The 24530-nt window shown below is 38.7% G+C and overlaps 2 pseudogenes; one reads left to right on the forward strand and one right to left on the reverse strand.

Annotated features, from left to right (window-relative positions):
* Positions 1 to 22056, reverse strand: part of LOC142449198 (glutamine synthetase pseudogene) — a 75182-nt pseudogene extending 53126 nt beyond the window's left edge.
* Positions 22057 to 22245: 189 nt separating this feature from the next.
* The window catches only part of LOC142449199 (small ubiquitin-related modifier 1-like), a 41961-nt pseudogene continuing 39676 nt past the window's right edge, over positions 22246 to 24530 (forward strand).

The raw sequence follows: 24530 nt of genomic DNA on the forward strand, positions 1-24530 counted from the left end.
CCATTGCAAATCTTAATATATCACACAAAGGACTTGGATCCAGAATCGCTAAAGAACTTCAGAACTCAAGCGTAAGAAAATAAACACCACGTTTTAAAAATAGGCAAAATAAGGAAACCCCATCAAAGAACAGCAAATAAGCACATAACAGGGTATCATGTTTGGTAAAATACAGGGGTGGCAAAAATGAAGGCTTTGCGCCATAAAATGTACTGACACAATTGCTGCAGCACAGAGTCAAGCCTACCAATAACTATAGGGATGGCACAGACCAGGCGATATTTTGTTCTGTTACATGTTATATAGATGGCCACAGAGGTAGGAGCCAACTCACAGCAACTAACAACAACAAGTCATTTTTAACACAGATAGCCGTTGAAAAAATGCAAGTGAAAACCACGGTGTGATAGCACTACATCCCTGTTAAAAACAAACAAACAAAAAACACCCAAACTTGCTGCTACTAGTCAATGCTGACTACTGATGACCCCCTGTGGGTTTCCAAGACTGTAACTGTTTTCAGGAGTAGAAAGCCCAGTCTTTTTCCAAGGAGCTAGTAGTGGTTTCAGACTGCCAACCATGAAGATTGTGCCTGTGTTAGACAGGGTTCTCCAGAGAAATACAACCAGGATGCTAATAATTTGATATATATTTATACATATATATACATATATATAACATAAGAAATAAACAGTTAATTAAATTATAAAGCAGTACTAATGGCTCAGTGCAACTCATTCCCGTGAGACAGTTGTGAGACACTGGCAGTCCTTCAAGTCTTGAGGGCCGCCGGGTAGTCCTCTGTAGAGCAATTCAGGCTATCTGGGCACAGGCAGCAAACAGCAAGGCAGGTCACCAACAGACAGCCAGATGACAGGGTCCAACAGTCCACGGCTCAAGAGATGTAAATTCCAATGGTGTGGCAAAGCAGGTCTTGAAGGAACCTCAAATCACAGCAACACAGTCCGTGGTTTATGTGTCCCACAGGTAGTGTAGCTTGCAAATTGAGGCACAGAACAAGCAAGGCAGCTGCACACAATGATCAAAGAGCAAGAGACAAGAAAGGTGAGCTTCACAGAGCCATTATCACTCCACCCTTCAATTAATCCCACATGTGTTTATGGGCCAGGTTGGTACAATAAACTAACTACCTCGGTGCCAAAAGTGTAACCACTACATTAGCACGAGCTAAATTATAAATGACTTACCACACTGAGGGCTAGTGATGAAGCAGAGCAACGGGGAGTCACATTCAATGCTGTGAAAGTGAAAACCTCTCACAGATTCAACACGCACCTTCATATGACATAATAATTACAATCCTAGCTATCACCTCAGAAAAATGTTGTTTATTATCTTCAGGCAAAACCATGTAAACATGTTTTTAGAAGTATTATTAATTTTTTTTCAATAGTAGAAAAACTTAAAAACTTCTCAATGAGTGGATGGATAAACAAACCACTGTATATTCAGTGGAAGGAAACTGGGAACAAATGAACACAGAACAATTTGAGCTTGTAGCTAAAAGTCATTATGCTGAGTGAAAGGAGCTGAGCACAAAAGGTCACCTACTGTGTGATCCATTAAGACATTCTCTAAGAAACTAAACTTTAGCCACAGATCAGTGGTTGCCAGGCATTAACAAGAAAACAAATCCATTAAGTCACTGCCATTGAGTCAGTTCCAGTTTATAGCCACCCTCTAGGACAGAGTAGAATTTTAAGGAGCTCCTTACACACACACACACACACACACACACACACACACACACACACACACACACACACACAAATCCCCAACAGACAAACCACACAGTTTCAACACATATATCATATAGCTTTTTCAACAAAAGGAGCCCAAGGCTCCTTCTACCTCAGTCTAAGAGTGACTTCAAATATCCTTCGAAATAATAATTCAATGTGTTACATTGAAAAAGAGAGAGAGAAGAAGGGAAAGAAAAACAATTTCTATCTCTTCATATTTGCTACTTATTAAACCCACTACGATAATTATACTATGTTCATGATGCATAACACATATTAGGTAGCAATGAAATCTGGATACAAGAAAGCCAGCATTTTTCAAACCTATGACCTGGAAGAGAGAGACTTTAAATATCATTAATGATTTCTTGAGACAGCAACCTCCCCACTGTGAAGTCCAGGGAATGGTGTACATCTGCTGTTAATATATTATCTTGATGTTCCGACCATCTGCCTTAGTAAAACCAGGATCAGGAGGCATTAAAATAAGTGTTCATTGATAGAGAGAGATAAATTAGAATCTAAACTCAGTGAGCCCTTTTCCAAAATCCAGAAACTTAGTTTAATAAAATCCTTTATTTTATTATGGTTATATTTTGGGTTTCTCACTACTCCTCAGCCCTCTAAAGTGAAACGACTGAGTTTCTGAAAACTATCAAAATAAAGAGGAAAACTTTGGACCAGTGAGTTAACCTTCTAAATTTTATGTATTAGTTTATTGGGTGTGCCACATAGCAACATTTTGTTTTTGGTCTTTGATATGCGGCCCAATGTAGGTGGAAAGCTTTACCCAGCCAAACAGCACACCTGATAAGACTTTTCCAGCTGTGGACATTAATCCCATCTTTCAGAAGTAAAAGGAGCTATCTAAGCTCCATTTAGGCAGTATGTTTTTATATTCACCTGATATTCCAAACAGGTTTTTGTCTTTTAGTTTTCAGGCCCTTCGCCTGAACATTCTCTCTTGGACAAAATTGCTCCTCTTCTAGTGCACTGGTGAGACAGAGACAAAACAAAATCAAATGATCAGACACAAGGAAAAATAGGGACTATATAGCAATGTGGCAAAACTGTAAAGAAAAGCAAGAGACTAATAAACATAAAATTAGATTTAAGTTTGCTTTGATAGGCCAAGAGAGATAAGATGGGGTAAACAAGTCACTGGTAAGGTTTTACTGCTTGTATCATAAATTGAGTGCTATGTATTATTTTTTACGTATACCACATGCTCATTTTATATCCAAAACTCAAACCAAGCACATTGCCATCGAGTCAATACTAACTCATAACAACCACCTGCGGATTTCTGAGATAACTAATTTCTGGGTAACTGTTTATAGGAGTAGAAAGTCCAGTCTTTCGCCTACATATCTTCTGGTGGTTTTGAACTGCCAACCACTCGGATTATATCCCAATGCATAACCACTAAATCACCAGCATCCTAATATATATATATCCTCAAATAAATAAATTATTCCATATTGAAACTTTTGGTACCATTATTGAGCTGGCCATTCATGAACATACTATCAGTGACATTGATTATATTCACCATATTTTTTGAAAGAAGGGAATACTTTTGGAAAAAGTATTCCAACAGGGACAAGAAATTTATTATATCGAGTGTCCATTTTTGCTAAAATACTTCAGGAATAACCTCTTAGTTTTCACACTACATTTGTAGAGTTGAAATCAATATTCCCAATTCTTAGGTCAAAAAAATGAATTTCAGATAATAAAATGACCCACTGTTGTTGAGTCAGTACCAACTCATAGCAACTTCACAGGCACAGAGAGATGCAACCTTCTGCCTCAGAGCAGCGATGAGTTTAAACTGCTGACCTTGCAGTTAGCATTCTGATGGCCACCTGTCAGCGCCATCAGAGCTTCCCATTAAACGGTGTTGATATCTCTTTCAAAGTATATGTGGTTTTCTCTACTGCAGTCAATCTTTGCACATTCTTATTGTTCAGTATTCTTCAATATCAAGTTATAATCAGAATGGTAAAAACACTAACCATTTTCTAGATTTAATAACCCACCTTGTTTGTGCTAATGGAACACATGAACTATTGCCGAGATGACTTGCTGTCGATATCATCTTGATATGAACTCCATTTGCTACAGAGCCCTTCAGATTTAGATCGGACACTAAGCCCCAATTTGTGTGAAAGTTGAATCCACCCCATGCCTTTCCCCTGGATTTTATCACCAGGGAGCAGGGCCGCAGCCAATGCGCTCCACCTGTGCTGTGGTTTTGCCTGACTTGGGCTTCAGGTCTTGGACTTTTCAAGAGTTCCAAATGCATCTATGGTTGTTTCACACAACTAAATTGTGATCTCTGGCAAACTTAACTAGGTTTTTAATTCGGGCCCAACTACGTTCACATTTTGTTGTTCAGAAAGTACATTCAGTGTGCTCTTGACATTGTGCCAGGTATTAAGTATACAGAGACAAATAGCATCTGATCCTTCCTTCCAGGTTCTTCTATTAAAATGAAGAGACGCACATAAAACAAAATTAAGAGGGTCCGTACCCCACTCTTGGTACTAAAAAAAAGGAAAGAAAAGAAAAATTAAGGTACGATATGTAGAGAAAGGTAACTTGATATTCATAAGGCCTTAGCATCAGCACTCGCACATTCACGCCTCACGTGCACATTATGCACCGGTGTTGTTTGAAACGCTTGAACTACCCAAAACTAATATCGTAGGCTGGTCCTGCTTTTTCTTTGAGCATCTCAGATAAACTTCATGTCATGCTGAGAGAGATTCATTTTTGTTCTTGATCTCGAATCCACTACATTAGCAATTTCTCCATATCGAAAATAGGGCATATAGCTTTCAGTGGACATGATCTTTAATTGTTTGAATTTCAAATTTTTTCTTCTAGAGGTTAGGAGTCCCCTTGGCATAAAGGACTAAACACTGTGCTGCTAACAAAAAGTCCACTTCACGGGGGAAAGATGAGCTTATCTGCTGATGTAAAGACTTCCAGTGTCAAAAATCCAACGGAGCTGTTCTGCTCTGACCTATAAGGTCACTTACTCCATGGTTGTGGAGTAATTTTCAGAAGTTATGTTGGCTCTGTCCCATCCTATGAATAGGATTTATGAAATCTTTTACAACTGTATGGAACTATAAAGGTAAGAATATGTACTCCAATATTGCCTGGATGAATGTTTTGTGGCACATGACTATATATATATATAGAGAGAGAAAGAATATATATTACTATATATATATGTACTAATGTTCATTGGCAGATCATTTTAACACAACTGAATGACTACATAATACTCTATAATCACTATGAGCAAAGTATAAATAGAAATCCTCACTCTTTAATACAAAGTCATATTTGGTAGCTCTTTTATGCTAATTTAGAAAAGTTATCTAAAAATTTAGCATAAGAGTAAAAAATTAACTCTTCTCCAAAAGAGTGAAATAATGTTAGATCTGATCGCTAAAGAGTTTGTTTAAAAGAATTAATAAGTGAGGTTATTATCAAACATGTTTGTTTTAATGAGCTAAAACTATGCTTCAATTGACAGGTTATATGGCCTTTGAAATCATTAGAATAAAATGCAAGTGGATTCTTGAATGAACTTCAGGCGGACTTCCTATACCTCAGTCATACGGCTATTGATACTCTGTCATACTCATATTAATACTCCTGGAATATTCATATCAAAAGGTATCAACAGCGTCTTTCTGGTCTTATGATAAGCTTTTGGTCATTTTTTCTGGTCTTGTGATAAGTGTTTAGAAAATATAGTAAAAAGGAATAGCCATGAGTTAATAATACAAAATAAAACAATTCCAGAGGCACTCACCAATTCAATAATATTTGTTGAGCACCAACCTAGCAATTCTAATAGAGGATCGGAACTTTTCTTGAAATATTTTCTTAACAATGTTGTTGTCCGATGCTACTGAGTTGGGTCTGCCTCATGGTGACCCTATACATAAATAAAACACGGTCTATGTATACACCATTCTCACAATGCCCATGGTTGTAATCACTGGATCAATATGTTTTATAAAGGCTCTTCCTCTTTTTTGCTAAACTTCTACTTTACCAATCATAATGTCCTCTTCTAAGGACTCATCTTTTTTTTAAATAATGAGCTCCCCAAATATACAGTTTTGGCTAAACACCTGTAGTCAATATGTCATTTTTGCATTATATATTCCTAGGTCAGGTTTTCTAAGCATTAGTAAAATATGTAGTTGTAAAAGGGGTTCTCTACCCAAGTTATTACTTAATCTATTAAAATACACTAGATTTTATCTATAAGTGAAAGAAGCCATCACCATTTTAAACTAGAAAATATAAACATTTGTTGGCATAATATTTTGGAAATTGATTTTATCTTCAATAAATCTCTCTTGGGATTCACAGTCAATCTGTGATATTGAATGGGTGTGTACCTATTTTAAAGATATTCAAATGGAATTTCAAAAACTTTACTGATCTGCCTAACATCACTGTATATACAGTTAATGAGAAAAAAATCAGGACTTTGGGTTCCAAACACTATTTCAATAATATTGCTTATAAAATAATAATTTAGCAATTATGATTCTTGGTATTTTTCCCCTTGCTTCTTGGGGTTTTTAAAGAAATATACACCTATGTTTATTTCAGAAATTTCCATAATAGCAAATAATGGAAACAAACACAAACACTGATTATAAAGGAATGGATCCACAAACTCTGTTACATTCATACAATAGTATATTATGTATCAATAAAAAACAGAGATGAGTCTCCAAAACACCAGAAACCATGGAGAAAACTAGAGAGTAGTATGCTTAGTAAAGTTAGTCAAATTCATAAAGACAAATATTTAATGACCCAATTATTATAAGGAAAAGAAATAGGAAAGTTTCTTTTACAAAGAAAAAGGAAAGCTTCTCATACCGAGTGATATGACTATAAAGACTACAAGGAGGTCAGGGCCCAGGGTGGGGACAGTGAGAGGGGAAGGACAGGAGATTATGGAGGAGGGAAGAGAATGAGAGGAGGAAAAAAATTAAACACATTGATGGGAGTCTCAATGAGATGAAATGGGTTGTACAACTATACAGAACATGTTTTTCTTGACACACACGCCCCCAAAAATCACAAGGTGGCCATAACTATTTCATACTATTGGACTCTCCATATTATGAATTTGACAAGTTGAAAATACAAGTTAAATAATTCTTTTATTTGTTCATACAACAAATATGCATTGATGTATAGAGCTCTCTGAGCATAACACATGGACACTTATTATTTTGTCCTTTTTTATCATTTTATTAGGGGCTCATACTACTCTTATCACAATCTATCAATTGTGTAAAGCATATTTGTGCATTCATTGCCCTCATTATTCTCAAAACATTTGCTCTCCACTTAAGCCCCTGGCATCAGATCCTCATTTTTTACCCTCTCTCCAGCTCCCCTCTCTCTCATGAACCCTTGATAATCTATAAATTGTTATTTTGTCATATCTTTCCCTGTCTGACATCTCTCTTCACGCACTTTTCTGTTGTCCATCCCCCAGAGCGGAGGTCACATGTAGATCCTTGTAATCGGTTCCCCCTTTCCAACCCACCTTCCCTCTACCCTCCCAATATCCCCACTCACACCACTGGTCCTGAAGGGATCATCCATCCTGGATTCCCTGTGTTTCCTGTTCCTTTCTGTACCAGTGTACACCCTCTGGTGTAGCCAGACTTGCAAGGTAGAATTGAGATCATGATAGTCGGGGAAGGGGGTGGGTAGGAAGCATTTAGTAACTAGAGGAAAGTTGTATTTTTCATCATTGCTATAGTTCACTCTGACTGGCTCATCTCCTCCCTGAGACCCTCCTGTAAGGGAGTATCCAGTAGCCTACAAATAGGCTTTGGCTCTCCACTCCACACTCCTTCCCCCACCCCCACCCCCCTGCCCTCATTCACTATGGTAAAATTTTTTGTTCTGATGATGCCTGATACCTGATACCCTTCGACACCTCGTGATCACACCGACTGGTGTGCTTCTTCCATGTGGGCTTTGTTGCTTCTGAGCTAGATGGCTGCTTGTTTGCCTTCAAGTCTTTAAGACCCAGACGCTATCTCTTTGGATAGCCGGGTACCATCAGCTTTCTTCACCACATTTACTTATGCACCCATTTGTCCTCAGCGATCATATCATGGAAGTGAGCACACAATTATATGATTTTTTGTTCTTTGGTGCCTGATAACTGATCCCTAAAGCACCTTGAGACCCAGATGCTATCTCTCTTGATAGCTGGGCACAATCAGCTTTCTTCACCACATTTGCTTATTCACCCACTTTGTTGTTAGCGGTTGTTTTGGGAAGGTGAGAATCATAGAATGGCAATTTAATAGAGTAAACTATTCTCACATTGAGGGAGTACTTGAGTGGAGGCCCGATGTCCTTCTGCTACCTTAATACTAAACCTATAAATATATGCACATAGATCTATTTCCCCATCCTCATGTATAAATATATTTGCATATGTACATGTCTATCTAGCCCTCTTTTAAATGCCCTTTGTCCCCCTGCTCTTTCCTCTTTTTTCCTTGACTTTCCTCCTGTCCCACTATCATGCTCAGTCCCCACCAGGGTTTCAGCAATTCCTCTTGGTTACATTACCCTTGGTCATGCCCTACCAGGCCTCCCACACCCTCCTCACCACCAATTTGGATCTGTTGTTGTTTCCTTGTCCCTGGGTTTATTAACACCACTATCTTTCCCCCTACCACCCCCTCTCCCATGTCCCCCCTGAACTGTCAGACCCATTGTTTTCTCCTCCAGATTATTCATCCAGCCTATCTTATTTAGACAGACCTGTGTAGATAACATATGTAAAACAAGACAGAGCAAAACCAAGCACGATATACCACAAAACAACAACAACAAACCAATGACCACAAAAGAAAACACAAGAAAGAAAAGCTTGTAGTTAGTTCAAGGATTGTTTGTTGGCCTTTAAGAGTGTTTTCCAGTCCAGTCTGTTGGGGCACAACGCCCTGGCCCCAAATTCCACCTTCAGCATTCCCTGGGGACCTCGCCACTCCATTCCCTTGCTGTTCCACTGAACTCCCTTAGTGTTTTTCTTCAGTGTAGCGGCATCAAATGGATACAATTCCCACACTGTGTCTCCAGTGTTGTCCCCTGTAGGGCTTTGGGTCAGTGAGGGGTGCCATGTCTCATAGTGGGGCTGGCCATGTGGTCCTCTTTGTGGGCTAGCTGCTCTAATTGGGAACATCATCCTCAAGGCCTGGTGGGCCAGGATGTCCTCCACTCTTGCCTCCTCCCCCTTCATCTGCTCCCCTGTGCTCTGATCAGATATGTCCCTCTCCCAGACCTGCAGATTCAATGCAATTTTTTAAAATAAATTCTTCTGGGTGGAGGGTCAGGTGTCCACTTAGTAGTCGAGATTGGGGCTGGTCCTCCAGACGTCCACACTGGTTCCCCACTCAATGCCAGCATGTTGCATTCACATCTTGGAGCACTGGGTTAAAGTCTAGTCCCTCTTTCCCTGTGGCGATATAAACAATACCCTCCCCTTGGGTGGGTTAGTGCCCTGTGCCCCTGCTGCCCATTTCTTTTTTATTATTTTTTTCCTTTCCCCACCTCCATTTTAGTTGTCTACCATGTGATCCCTGTACTTTGTTTACTTAGTTTGTCGATTCAACTTTCTTTGCATGTGTAAGTTGGTGTCATGAACTGTCTTCTCAGGATGGACAGCCATTGCTATTGTCTTTTCCAAAATTTCCCATCACCCTTAACAGAAACAGTGTCCACTCCTTGCTTTCCTATTAGAAGACAAATATTCTTAGAAACTGACATATATGACATAGGATATTTGATTTACCTGGGTTAGTAATTATAGGTGGAGACCTAGAATCTGCATACCTATGGTTTTCAAGTTGAGTCTGACTCATAGTGACCCTGTAGGTCAGAGTAGAACATCCCCATAGTGCTTCTACAGTGGTAAATCTTTAGAAAAACAAAGATCTTCTTTCCTCCAGATGACTCATGCCTTCAGATTGAGTAGCATCCAGACCCTTAACCCCTATGCCACTAGTGTCCTTACACAGGACATTATGAAGCCAGTGGTTCAGATCTGCTTTTCTTAGACGCCGTAAAGTTGGTTCAGATTCTTAATGGCCCTACATACAAAGCAATGAAGTCTACCCAGTCCTATACTATTGTCACAATTGTTGCTGTGTTTAACCCACAGATGTAGTCACTTTGTCGATCCTTCTCATTGAGGGTCTTCCTCGTTTTTGATGACTCTCTACATTAGGAAGCTTAATGCCCACCTTTAGGGAGTGAGCTCTTCTACAACTAACTAAGTCCAATATACAGAAGTTGGGACCTCATCATTCTCCACACTCAGGAATATTCTGACTATTCTTCTTTCAAGACAGACTAGTCCATCACTCTGGCAGTGCAAAGTATAGTTGCTATTATTTGACAACATCATAATTCAAAGCCATGAATTCTCCTTTGGTCTTCTTATTCATTGAACAATTCTCTCATGCCTATGAGGCAATTGAGAAAAACATAATTGAGTCAGCCATCCCTTAATGACATCTTTAATTTCTAACACCATAAAGAGGTTTGGTAGCAGATTTATTCAGAGCAATACATTATAAGATTCTTTGAGTATTGTTTTGATGGGTGGTGCTTATGAATCAAAGTAAAGAGAAATCCTACATAACTTCATATTTCTGTATTTATCATGATATTGCTTATTGTTCCAGTTAAGAGGAGTTTTATTTTTTTTAAGTTGAGTTTTATCTATATTGAAGACTGTAATATTTGCTCTTCATCAATAAGTGCTTCAAATCATCTTCATTTTCAAAAAGTAAGGTGTATCATTTTCATATCACAGGTTGTTAATTACTATTATTTTTGCATACACAGCACCAACATAATGTATATATGCATATAACAGTCCATAGAAAGCTAATATGCAAAGTTTGGAGAGGGTTCAATTTGCAAATAATAATGTGTGCATTGTTTGCATAAAACAGATAGTATTTCTCTATTTTTGACACATAGTTCTTCCTTGTATATTTCAGCGCTGTCAATTATTTGGTCAGTATTCACAAAAGTATGATAAAAGAATACAACTCTTATGCACACATTTTCTGATTTTCAATAATTAACTATTTTTTCTTGTGTTTGAATCTCTTTTTGGTTTTGTTTGTAGAAATAGCAATATTTTCATCTTTAAGATCTGTTTTGGTTCATGAAAAACCATGATATCCTAAAACATAAATAAAGAAAATGACCAGTTTAATTCTGACTCATGGTGAGCCCATGGGTATCAGAGTGGAAATGTGTTCTGTAAGGTTTTAATTGATGATTTGGAAGAACACCCCTAGTTTAGTAGCAGAATGTGTGAACTATTGGACCATCCAAGACCAAATACACCAAACTCATTGCTTTCTATTCTATGTTAAGACTCACCGTGACCCTATGGGACACAGTGCAACCATCTCAGTGGGTTTCTGATGCGGTGAAAATTTATAGGAGCAGAACGCCTCCTCAACCAGGGACTCCAGAGAAAAAACCGCAAAACTCATTGCCATTGTGCTGATTTGGAATCAGAGCAACCCTAAGGGACAGAGCAGACCTGCCCTTTGTGCTCCCAAGGCTGTGCATGTCACTGCAACAGAAATCCTTGTCTTTCTACTGAGGAGCGGCTGATGGGATGGAACTGCTGGCCTTGCTGTTGGCTGCCCAGTGCATAATCCATTATGTCACCAGGGCTCCTTCTTATGAAGCTAGTTACACTGTATGGATTAAAATTTAAAGTACATTCAATTAAATTCGGCAAGGTCTTATGGTCAAACTAAAATAAATCCTTTTGTAATACTTATATAAGAAAAGGAAATTACATGCTCCTTACGGCATTAACCTCAGCATTTGAGCCTCCTGGGAAGAGATAGTTAAACTGGATCTTTTTGAAATCTATGCCAAATGGAGGATTAAGGGCTTCTGTGCTATTTTTAAATATTTGGGGCAAAGTTTCACTTACGCGTAAGATATAGGGTCTTGCCTTTGCTATTAAACTAGTAATGCAAACAGAGACAAAGAAATAAAAACAGAAGAAAACCTGTTTGCCTCCCCTTCACCATCATGCTAATTGCAATTACTTTAATTGTATAATGAGTGGGCGGGAGGAGTAGCTCATGTATTCCTTTTGTATGTTAGCTCCTCCTTCTGAAAGTCAAACAGTACTACAAAGCACAGGTATTGGTAGTGCATCAACACACAAATAAAAAAAAGGCAAAAACAATTCTGTGTAAGTTTTAAAGTCTGTATGACAGATACAGTTAGTTAAAAAAAAACTAAGGAAGAAAAACTTTTCTCTTTTGTTGTTTTCCAGGTAGGAAGAGAGTAAATTTTCTTCCATCAACTTATTTAGAAACATTCAGTGCAGACAGGTATCAAGTCAAGTAAGGAAAACAAAGTGTACCAAACCACATTGCGAAGCAAGCTAGTCCGTCATACGGAAGGGAATTTGGCGCTGTAAAGCCAGCCCCAATGGGTCCTTGTATGACTATTTATTAAACTTGTTAAACACCAGACTATTGTTTGACTACTTATTATCTCTTCAGCAGTAAAAGATCTTAAGCATGAAACTTGGCAGCAACACATCCTAACTCTTCTTAGCAATATTACATTAATTGCATAATGGTAGATTTTTTTTAATTATGGGTTTTTTATATATACGTGGTTAAATAATTTCATATGAACTTGATAAATGAGTATATGGGTGGAGTCTAGTCTGTCAATCAGATCACAGCCTCATGATGCCTCCTTGCGGGCATGGCCATCTCATGAGGATTCTAGGGACTAACCCTCTTGATTCTGCCATCAGAAGAGGCAGCTCTCTCTCTCTCTCTCTCTCTCTCTCTCTCTCTCTCTCTCTCTCTCTCTCTCTCTCTCTCTCTCTCTCTTTCTCTATCTATCTCTCTATCTCTCCCTCTGATTTCACAGTCCTGTTGACAAGCCATGTGGAGCCACATTGAGGAGCCACTTAGAGACCCGTGCCAATGCCGAGATGCTTCCACTGGATCCACAAAAATTTTCACCCACTGTCCTGCGATCTTCCTGCATTGAGCATTATTGCGAGTAGCTGCTTGAGTCAGAAGAGGAGTTGATGGACTACTATTGGACTTATGGGCTAATATGGTCTTGTGGAGTTGATTAAAACTTGACTGGGATGTTTTCTAAATATACAATTAGTCTTTCATAGAAAGCTCTTCTTTTACACATTTATGCATGTCCTTGAATTTGTTTCTATAGTCAACCCAGCCTAACACACTTGGTCTTTTTTTTTTTTTTTTTTTTTTTACTACAGTGACACCAAAAGACCCTACATTTCCCTAAAGGACGTTTTCCAGTTAAACAACCACCCGCAACCTCACCATCTATCAGAAGGTTAACTCTGGTTTGGATTAAGTACCTAAATGGAATCCTAAAAGGGACAGATTTAAGACAACTTAACTGGGATTGGGGGTATAGAGGACAAAGAGTTTTGTGAAAGTGACTGGGTAAATGATTTATCATGTTGCATCAGGATTCTGCAAAGAAAAGGAATCAGCAACAGAGCACTCGTATATCATCACTTTATACAGGAACAAAAGGCAAAGTAGGCTGGGAGCTCTCCAATGTGAGGGCATCACCTGTGCCCACAGAGGGCCAAGCAGCAAGTATCCGGAGACAAAGGAAGGCAAGAAATAGGTCGTTTATCCCTTGTACCCCTAGGCCTTGTAACAAGTTGGTTGGAGCAGTTGTATTAGTTTATACTAGTCAGACAACTACAACTATGCAGAACAGAGCAAGTGACACGGACACTGCTGTTCGTGAAATGTATTTCTTCCGCCAGAGAACCTACAGCCGGAGAAGTTTCTCAGTATTCAAAGTATCTCTGTACTTCCAACTTACTTCTCTTGACAAAGGACACTGTGTACATTTTATTATCAAATATCCTAGTCCATCAAATTACAAGATATCTTCAGTTTGAGAGAGATTTTTACAATCAGGATGCCAATTGTTAGCTTGATTGATAAGAATAAAACTAAACAGACTTTTGGCTGCCTAATAAGGCAGGAGTCAAAAGTCAACAAATTGAAATACAAAACATTTTTTCAGTTGATACAACTTTAATATTATAATTCTCTGTGCTTGAGTACACATATACGTAATACTAAAATATTTTCAAGTCAAATGACTTCAGCTTCCTGTTCTCATCTATGAACATTCTCTCTCTTCACCTTTTGTGGCTTTGTTTCTCTCCCATGATGACAGATCTCAGAATCGCTGCTGTGTATCTCACCAAGCGTAACCTGGAACCCCATGCGAATTTACCTACAGCAAACTCCTTTCCGAGTTTGATCAGCTAATTTGTTTGTTGTGAAGTTGGATGTCTCCTAACTCAGTTGTAAGCATCTTGAATTCAAGGATATTCGACTTTCCATTTTCAGCACCAACATCCCGGGCAAGACAACAAAAACGAATACCATAAAGTCAATTTCCACTCAAGGTGACTTCAGGTTTGCCAGAGTGTAACTGTGCTTTTCAAGAGTTTGGGTTTTCAGAAGTAAGATTACTAGGCCTTTCTTTCAAGGCCCATCTCTTCACAAAACATACCGCCATCAAGTGGATTGTGACTCATAACAACCCCATAGAACCAAGTAGAACTGCCCCTGTGTGTTCCCAGGGCGGTAAATACTTACAGGAGTGAAAACCTCGTCTTCTCCCTGAGAAGCATCTGCTGGGTTTGAACTGCTGCCCTTGCAATTCACCTTGCAGGGTACCTCATATTTTGAGTTTTCTTTTTTGAACACTCTACTGTGCTTTAGTTAAAAATGCATACAAAAGTTAGTTTTCTGTTAAATAATTTGTATGGAAATTGTTTCATGATATTGTTTGCCATCTGCACATATGTCAACACTGCCCCTTTCCTCCCTAGCTCCCGTGCTTCTGATCTTTCAGTCTCCTGACCCTATCCTGCGTTCTTGTCTTGCTTTTGGGCAAAGGTTGCTTAATCTCAAATATCATTCCCTCCTCCAGGTTTGCTTTTTATTATTTGAAATTCTTGGATCACTCATGTTGGTGTGTTTCTGCTATGTGGACTTAACTGACATCTCATTTAAGGTTGTTTGTTTCAAGAAAAGCCTTTAATACCCCAGCCATTATTCTTTCTAATAACAGGGACCAAGTGCTTTCATTACCACACTTTGCTATTACACCAATATATTTAGTGATAACTTGATGGAAATAGGTATTTAGCAAGGTTGAGTCATAAGAATGAAATATTCTTTGATTGGAGCAACAATTAAGTGAAAACTCACAATCCACTCATATGTCTCTGATTTTAAAATGTCCCTGATTCACTTTAAATACTATTTTTATTTTATTTACAAACATGATAAACTATACCCATGGGGCATCTTTGATTCTTTCTGTGTCATTCAATATTTTACTCAGAAATGAAAGAATATTTCAAAGTGTATACCAGAATATACTCTGAAACTAGCTTCTAAGCCTAGACTAGCTAAGGCAAATGTAAAGTACAATGAAATTAAGGAACTCAACAGAAAATGTCAAAGGGCAGCTTTGAGGAAAAAGTAAAGTATTATAATGAAATAAACACAGACCAAAAGGAAGAACACACTAGGTGTATCATAAACTGAAAGAACACTCAAAAAATGTAATCCTTGATTGACGATATTGAAAGACTCTATGGACAAAGACTCTATGGAATGATGCAAGAGGCATCAAAAGAAAATGGAAAATATTTACAAAGTCAGTACCAAAAAGAAGGGGTCAACATTCAAGCAGGTCATGAGGTAGCATACATTGAAGAGCTAAGGGTATTGAAGGAAGAAGTCCAAGTTTCACTGAAGGCATTAGCCAAAAACAAGTCTACACAAATTGAAGAAATAGCAATGGAAATTTTTTGAAAAGTTGATAAGCTCTGGAAGTACTCACTAATCTGTATTAAGAAATTTGGAAGCTAGCTACTTGGCCAACTAACTGGAAGGGATCCATATTCGAATCCCGTTTGAAAGAAAGGTGACCAGACAGACTACTTAAACTATAGAACAATGTCACTGATATCACATGCAAGTAAAATTTTGCTGAAGATCATTCAACATCAGTTGCAGCAGTATATTGACAGGGAGCTGCCAAAAATTCAGGCTGGATTCAGAAGAAGATGTGGAAAAGGGGATATCATTGCTGTTGTCAGATGGATCTTGGCTGGAAACAGAAAATACCAGAAAAATGTTTATTTGTGTTTTAATGACTATGCCAAGGCATTTGACTGTGTGAATCATGACAAATAATGGATAGCCTTGATAAAAATGGGAATTCCAGAACACCTCATTGTGCTCATGTAAAATCTGCACATGGATCAAGAGGCAGTTGTACCAACAAAATAAGGAAATAATGCATATTTTTAAATCAGGAAAGATATGTGTCAGGATTTTATTCTCTCATCATACTTTTCAATTTGTATTGTAAGCAAATAATTAAAGAAGATGGATTATATGAAGACGAGTGAGACCTTACAATTTGAGTAAGTCTTATTAACAACCTACACAATGTGTAGGTGAGGACTTGAAGTACTTGCTGATGAAGATCAAGGATTACAGCCTTCCGTATGGGTTGCAACTTAATGTAAAATAGATCAAAATCCTCACAACTGGATCAACAGGTACCATTATGAAAAGAGAAGAGATAAATCAAGGATTTAATCATTGATTTTGCCATCAATGCTCCTGGAAGCAGTAGTCAAGAGACCAAATGGAACACTGCATCGGGTACATCTGCTGCCCCAGACCTCTTCAGATTGTTGACAGGTGCAGATGTTATTTTGAGGTCTAAGTGGCACCTGAGCTAAGTCATGGTATTCCAATCACCTCACACGCATATGAAAGTCTGACATTGCAACAGGAAGACCAAGGAAGAATTGATGCATTTGAATTATGATGCTGGAGAAGAATATTGAAAGTAGCATGGACTTCCAAGAGAATACGCAAGTCCTTGGAAGAACTACAATCAGAATGCTCCTTACAAGCAAGGATGGCAAGACTTCATCTTAAATCCTGTAAACATTCTATTCAGAGAGATCAGTCTTTGGAAAAGGCCATCATGCTTGGCAGAGTAGACAAAACCAAAAAAAAAAAAAAAAACTCTCTGCCATTGAGGCACTTCTAAATCCTAGCAACCATATAGGACAGGGGAGAATTGCTCCTGTGGGTTTCTGAGACTATAAGTCCGTATAGTCCTAGAAAGCGTCCTCTGTCTCCTGTGTTTGCTAGTGGTGCAGAATGACTGCTTTCTCAGTTAGCCCAAAGTCTACCCAATATGCCAACATGGCGCTCTTGGTAGAGTTTGGGGCAGTGCAAAGTCAGAGCCTCAACAAGTTGGATTGACACAGTGGCTACAATGCAGGGCTCAAGTAGAACAATGGTAAGGATGGCGTGATACCAGGTGGTAGTTTTCCCTTTTGTGCGTAGTCAGAACTGCTTCGAAGGCATCTACTTTCCAGGTTTTGTTCTATTTATTTCTGTTCTAATCTTCATTATTTTCTTTTTTCTTGAGACTGTGTGCTGCTTTTGCTGCTCATTTTCTTTATTTTTGTATTGAAAGAATAAGCTATTGATTTGAATCCTTTCTTAATTTTTAATGTGTCCATCTATTGCTATTAATTCTCCTCTGAGCACCAGTTTTGCTCTATCCCCCAAATGTTGGCATCTTGTGTGTTCATTCTCATCTGATTCTAGTTTATTACAATTTAAAATTCCTCTATTACCATGTCACTTTTGAGCAACTAAAATTATGAGAAACAAATTCTATATTTTTTCATCATTTTTTCCTTCCTCTTAATTTTTAGTCTTGTATTGTTGTGATCAAAGAACATATTTTATATTATTTTGATACTTTCTAATTTCTAAAGGCTCACTTTGTATTTTCTACAATGGAGAATAAGTCATATGTGTTAAAGAAGAATGTAAATATTTATAAAGTCAAATTTGTTGGTGGTATTTAGAGCTTGTGTATCTGTGTTGAGTTTCCTTCCAATTGTTTGTCCATCATCAAAATCATGTACTATGGTCACATAGTATTGTGAACTCTCCCTTTTCAATATTGTTATATTTTGTTTACTGTGTTTTGTAACTCTGCCATTGGTGGATAAATGCTTATTTGTTTCATTTGTTACTTTTTGGTGAATTGATGCCTTAATTGTTTTTCAATATCCTTTTTTTTTGCCTTTTGTGATAGATTTTGATTGAAAGTCTCTTTTTTTAAGAACTAGTATTGGCCCACTTTTCTTTAAAAATCATTTTATTGGGGTTCATACAACTCTTATCTCAATCCATAAATACATCAATTGAGTAAAGCACCCTTATACATTCATTGTGCTCATCTTTAAAATCCGCCTTCCACTTGGGTTCCTGGAATCAGTTCATTTTCCTTCCCCCCCCAATACCCCCTCCCTCATTACCCTTAATAATTTATAAACTATTACTTTAGTTTATCTTACACTGCCTGGCGTCTCCCTTCACCCACTTTCCTGTTGCCCACCTTCCTTCACATAGTTTTCCTTTCTTTGACTTGTAATCTATTTATTTATTTGTATCTTGGAGGCAGGACATTGATGGATCACATTGTTTCTTTCCTTTTAAAAATCCATTCCGCTTCCCTCTGTCTCTTGAATTGTATATTTAAGCGATTTATAATCAGTATGATGATTGATACATATGAATTTATAGCTTTTGTTATTTGTAGATTGGCAATGCTTTGTTCTGCTTGCATTTCTCTACTGAGTTCTTTTTGTTGATAGATTTTCCCCATGTTTCATTTTTGTTGACTTTGTATTTATTGAGCTTTTGATTTTTCCTCTTCCTTATTTTGACACAGAATGCTGCTATTAATACCCTGTGTGATTATTCTGAGATTTATATTTGTCTTTCCAAGTGTAGAGCCGTCCACCCTTACTTTTATTTTTACCTCACTTCTTCGTATGCATGCTCTATGGCCGCATCGCTCACTCACCCTTGACTGAAGTTATGGTCATTTACAAATTAAACCATCTTGGCTTTTTTGTTTTGTTGCTTTTTTTTCCTTCAGAGATTTATTTTTCTGGTTGGATTCCTGGATGATGCTGTCACGTGTTGTAAACTTGAATTGTTTGATATTGTCATTTCATTGGTGAATGGTTCACTTTAATATTTCTTGTAAGATGAGCCTTGCTTTTACAAATTTCCTTAATTTTTGTTTTTCTAGGAATGCCACAATTTTGTCATTGTATAGGAAAAAAATTTAATAGATATATGATTCTTGTTTGGCAATTCTTTTTCTGAAGGGTTTTATATATAATATCTATTGTCTTCTTGTCGGCCTGTTATTTACCAAGGAATCAAAGCATAGTCTAATGGATGCCTTTTGTGATTTTATATATCTATAATTTTTTAACTGAGGTACTCTGTGTATACCTTTGGTTTTAGAAAGTTGACTATGACATTTCTTGGAGACTTTGTCTTAGGATATATCCTGTACTGTGCTCTTTGTGTTTCTTGGTTGGAAATGTCAACTTTCTTGATATTAGGAAAGGTTTATGCCACCAAATCTTCAATCATTCTCTCTGTGCTCTTTTTCTCCCTTTGGTTTCCTGCTTTGAATTTCCAATCATATGTAAATTGTTTCTCTTGATAGATGCTCACATATATTTTAGGCCTTCATTTTTATTCACTGTCTTCTGACTGTTCCTCAGATAAGTTAGTACTAAGAGATTTGTCATCTCTTTTTCTGATTCTGTCTTCCATGGCTACAATTTTACTTCTAGGTCTTTCTGTTGGATTGTCTATTTATAATGTTTGATTGTTAAGGTTCAGGACTTCTATTTCCTACCCTTGTATGGTTTCTACTTTATTGGTACTTTATAAAATTGCTCTTGCATTGTTTTACAAAATGTCTTCTAGTTTTTTTTCTGGGTTTTTCTGAAACTTGTCCTTGGCTCTTTGAGAATCCCATATAGAAGTCTTTGGACTTCCCTGAATGGTAATTCTATTACCATTTCTGGTGCTGGATAGTTTTCTGAGCCATTTGTTACGTTCACTTGCTTGATCCTTTTTTTCCCATTGGATTTATAGGCACATAATTGACATATAAAATTCAATTGTTCAATCATATCAAGATGCATTTTATACTCACCTACTTCTTTATATGACTTGATATTGCCTTATATCTTTGAGGCATTAAGATGTTACTTTAATTTGCTTATATCTTTGTTTGCTCTGTCTTCCCTTTTTGTTTAAATATATCCAGGCGAGTAGGGCAGGCATATTCTGTTGATTGCTAATCAAGTAACATAGGAGCAATCACCACATGTCTCTAGGTGGGTGGCATAGCAGATTGTAGTGTACTGTGGGGTCCTCTAGGCTGGGGATAGTAATTAACATGCCCACTGAAGGTCAGGGGAAAATGTTCCTGTAGTGGCAGTGAAGGAGCACATTGCCTCTGCGCATGCACACATGAGCATTTGAGTAACACAGAGGATCCAAGGATTTCAGAACACAAGCATGCACTTTTCTCAAACTGTATGAGTATGAATGTGTGTCATTGCAGCTGGGTAGATGTTGGATGAAGGCACTAGGAAGTCCCTTTTATCATTAGGCAGAGGTTCCATGGGCACATTTTATGATGTGTCGGGCATTGTCTCTGAAGTGATGTGCCTGGCAGTCCCAGTTACTGAGTTGGTCGCGGTGTACACTCACAGTTGCTAGGTTTCCATGTGGACATAGTGTCGGTGTTCAGGAACCTGGTCTCCTTGTGGTGCCCTAACAGCTTGCAACACTCCTTCCTTGGCCACGAGGAAGGAGGAGAGGAGTATTATGCCTCCAGTCACCAGACAAGTGGCACAAGACCATGGCAAGTACCACCAGTAAAGAGGGGAGCAGGGCCTTGGTGGACAGTGAGTTAGGTAGTGATAGATGCATCTTTGGTTATGAGACAGGTGGCAAGGAAGCATGCCAATCACCAGTCTGGGGGCCCAGGAGTTGCTGTTGACCACTTAGAGAGCAAAGTGATGATGAGCAGGAGAGTTACCAGCCAATTGAAGGGACAATGATGGTTGAGGCCTCCAACATCTAATATTCAATGGAAGGGAGGCAGCAAGGCAATGAGTAAGAGGATGCACCACCAAAGTAAGGATATGCACCAGGAATTCCTGCAGTGGCAGGTGTATAAGATGAAATCTGCAGGCATGTGAACCTCTGATAGCTAGCAGAGCAGGGCAGTAATGCCAATTTCCTAAGCTGTCAGTGGGTATGTGATGAATAATTCATAGAATATGCACCACCAGTCACTGAAGGGATGGGCTTGTGAGAGAGGATGACTGGGCACATGCAATGCTAGCCATCTTTCTGGTACCATGGAAACTTTTGCCATTAACACCCAGGAGGGGGAGAGGCATCATAGGGTGCCACCGGTTACTAGGCAGACATGGGTTGCACCTCTGTTTACCAAGAGGGTAAGGAGTATCCTACCCTTTCGGTTGCTGGGCACCATCATCAACGTGGCTGTGCTCTTTGTTGAGTGCAGCCCACGATCAGGACACTGGTCCCATCCAATATGAGGAGGAAGTCCCTCAGGAGAACAGTGTCTCCAGCAACAACCCCACAGGCCTTCCCCTCCATGTAGGTCTTTAGCCCAAACATCCAGGGACCACTGCTAGTGAATAGTTACACGAAGGATAACCCAAAACAAAAGAGTAGTATGCATTTCTCCCTCTAGGTGAGCAGCTTTGACAAATGTATTAAGTATAATGGAGAGTTCTTTGAAGGTGGTAAGGTTGTTTTATTAAAAAAAAAATACATAGCTCTTGAAAAAATTCTGATTTTTTTTGGGGGGGGGTACACCTGTAGATCTATTTTCTTGTTCCCTCACTGTTTTGTGGTATTGACTGCCTCCTTAGTGTGTGTGTGTGTGTGTGTGTGTGTGTGTGTGTGTGTATGCATAGATCTGGTTCATGTTCTTGATTCACTCCAGATTTGTGTACATGGTTTCTCTGAATCCTGATTCCAGGAAATTGCCTTCTTATGCTCTTCATGTGGCAATATGGCTCACTTTGTCTCAAAATGGCTAAATTTTGCTGGATCAGCTGACAGAGAACCCACAATCCAATTTCTCCATTCAGTGTTGGATCTAATTATTCATCCTTCTGCTGGTTGCTCTGGGTTCACAGACTTACATCCATACCTGTTTCACTTGGTGTGTGAGATAAGTTTTCTAGAGAAATAAAACAAAGGATGCTCATATGTGTATATGAAAGTACTTTATATCAAGAAAGGAATTTTGTAGCAATTTAGTAGTTCAGACCAGTTGAACTCAAGTCCATGCATCAGATGTTACCCAGAGACTCTCAGACTCATGCAAATGCCAGTGGATGAAGCAGGAAAATGATGCCAGAAGCTGGGAGCTCACCAGTCAGGGAGTGCACAGTCAAGTGGATCCAGAGTCTGCAGGAGCAGGACTGGCCGCTGACAACTTCCAAACTCAGCAGGTAAGCTGGGCAGCTGGCCCAGAAGTGAGCCACAGACCAAGTCAAGCAGGAAGGTGAAGAAAGAGAGAACTGAGTTCTCAATGCTTTTCTTTTAAAAGTTCACAAGCCCAAGGAAGCATCATCATCAGGTTGTGACCTAGCTGATAGGTTGGATATACCCCTACTTTCACAAAAATATAAGTTGACATAAAATCTAAGCGTCATGCATGGTTTCCCCTGTTTTTCTTCTAGGGGACAACAAAATATGTTTGATTAAACTGTGCTCTTCCTCTAAAGCTTCCTTTCTAAGGAAGGATTTGAAGGGGCGATTAGCAGGTGCAACACCCAAAGAGAAGGTAAGGAGGACATGAAACGTAACCAGGCTATCATATTTATCATTCAGAGACAAGGAGATACAGCTCTTCTTCATAACACAGTGGTTGCACCAGTAGACAATGTACAGCAAACTGGAATTGTAAAAGAAGGTTTATGTGTGGCAAGTAGGCTGAAGGTATTGTTTCAGGCTTCCTGGAGAAAGGGAATTTTGAATAAGTCAATAAGCACAAGTCACAAATTTTTGTATATCCAGCTCAAGGACTGTGTGGATCATAATAAACTGTGGAAAACCTTTAGAAGATTGGGAATCCCAGAACACTTCATTGTGCACAGTCAGAACCTGTATATGCATCAAGAGGCAGTTGCTGCATAGTTTAAATCATTACAGCTGTGCATTTAGGGTTGTATTTTCTCACCATACTTATACAATCTGTATGCTGAGCAATTAATCAGAGAAGTTGGCTTATATGAAGAAGCATGTGGCATCAGGATTGGAGGGAGGCTTATTAACAACTAGAATTATGTAAATGACACAGATGAAAGTGAGGACTTGGAGTGCTTGCTGATGAAGATCAAGCAATGCACTTTCCATATGGGTTACAACTCAATGCCTAAAAGAGCAAAATACTCGGGACAGGGTGAATAAATAACAGCGTAATAAATGGAGAACGATTGAAGTTGTCAAGATTTTTGTCTTACTTGGATCCACAATCAATGCCCATGGAAGCAGCAGTCAAGAGATGAATAGGTGAATTGCATTAAGTAAATCTACAACACAAGACCTCTTTAGAGTATTGAAAAACAAAGATGTTACTTTGATTACTAAGGTGTGCCTGACCCTAGCCATGGTATTTTCAATTTCCTCATATGTATGTGAAAGTTGAACATTGAATAAAGAAGACCAAAAACGAATTGATGCATTTGAATTGTGGAGCTGGGGAAGAATATTGAAAGTACCATGGACTGCTAATAGGATACACAGATCTGTCTTGGAAGAAGTACAGTCTGAATGTTCCTTAGAGGCAAGGATGACATGACTTTGTCTTACATACTCTGGACTTCAGAAACCTGTGCCTGAAGAAGAACATCATGTTGTGAGGATGGTGCACTCTGGGCAGTGTTTCGGTCTGTTGTTCACAGGGTTGCTCTTGGGCGGGAACCAATTTGGTGGCCCCCAGGAGCAACAACAACAACAGTTCTGGAATATTATATTGATTACATACTGACCCATAAGAATAACTACCCAAGAACAGTTGTGGTTGTTGAGTGAACTTAATCCAGGGCTGAAGCCTGGACTCTAGACAAAATGAAAAAGAAATAAACGAAACTCACTGCCATCAGGGGTCAATTCTGACTCATAATGACCCTATAGGGCAGGGTAGCACTGCCATGCCAGTGTGTATTTCTCAGATGGTAATGCTTTTCATGGGAGTAGAAAACGTATCTTTCTCCCTTAGAGGAGCTGGTGGTTTTGAATGCCTGAACATACAACTAGCCGTCAAATGTGTAACCCACTCCATCACCAGGGCTGCTTGGCCTCTAGAACAAGTCTCAAAACTGTACCAAGAGGGCAATTTAAGAAAATAGTATTGCAGAAGGCCTCCTCGGAAATCACATCATCAAACCAATGATGCAATTTATATCTGTAAAGCACTTTTAAACTTCCTGAGAGTTTCCCAGGTACACGCTCTTCTTCATTGGATTCTCATGGCCACCTTATTGGGGAGACTCAGAACTCACAGATATTGTTAGTTTATTAATTTCCCAGGAGGTACCAAGCCTCAGATATGGTCACTATATTATCAAACTCTTTCATGTAATACGTGTTTAAATCAGAACTAGAACTCTGGATA

This window comes from Tenrec ecaudatus, chromosome 5, assembly GCF_050624435.1.
Source record: "Tenrec ecaudatus isolate mTenEca1 chromosome 5, mTenEca1.hap1, whole genome shotgun sequence".
Taxonomy (NCBI): domain Eukaryota; kingdom Metazoa; phylum Chordata; class Mammalia; order Afrosoricida; family Tenrecidae; genus Tenrec; species Tenrec ecaudatus.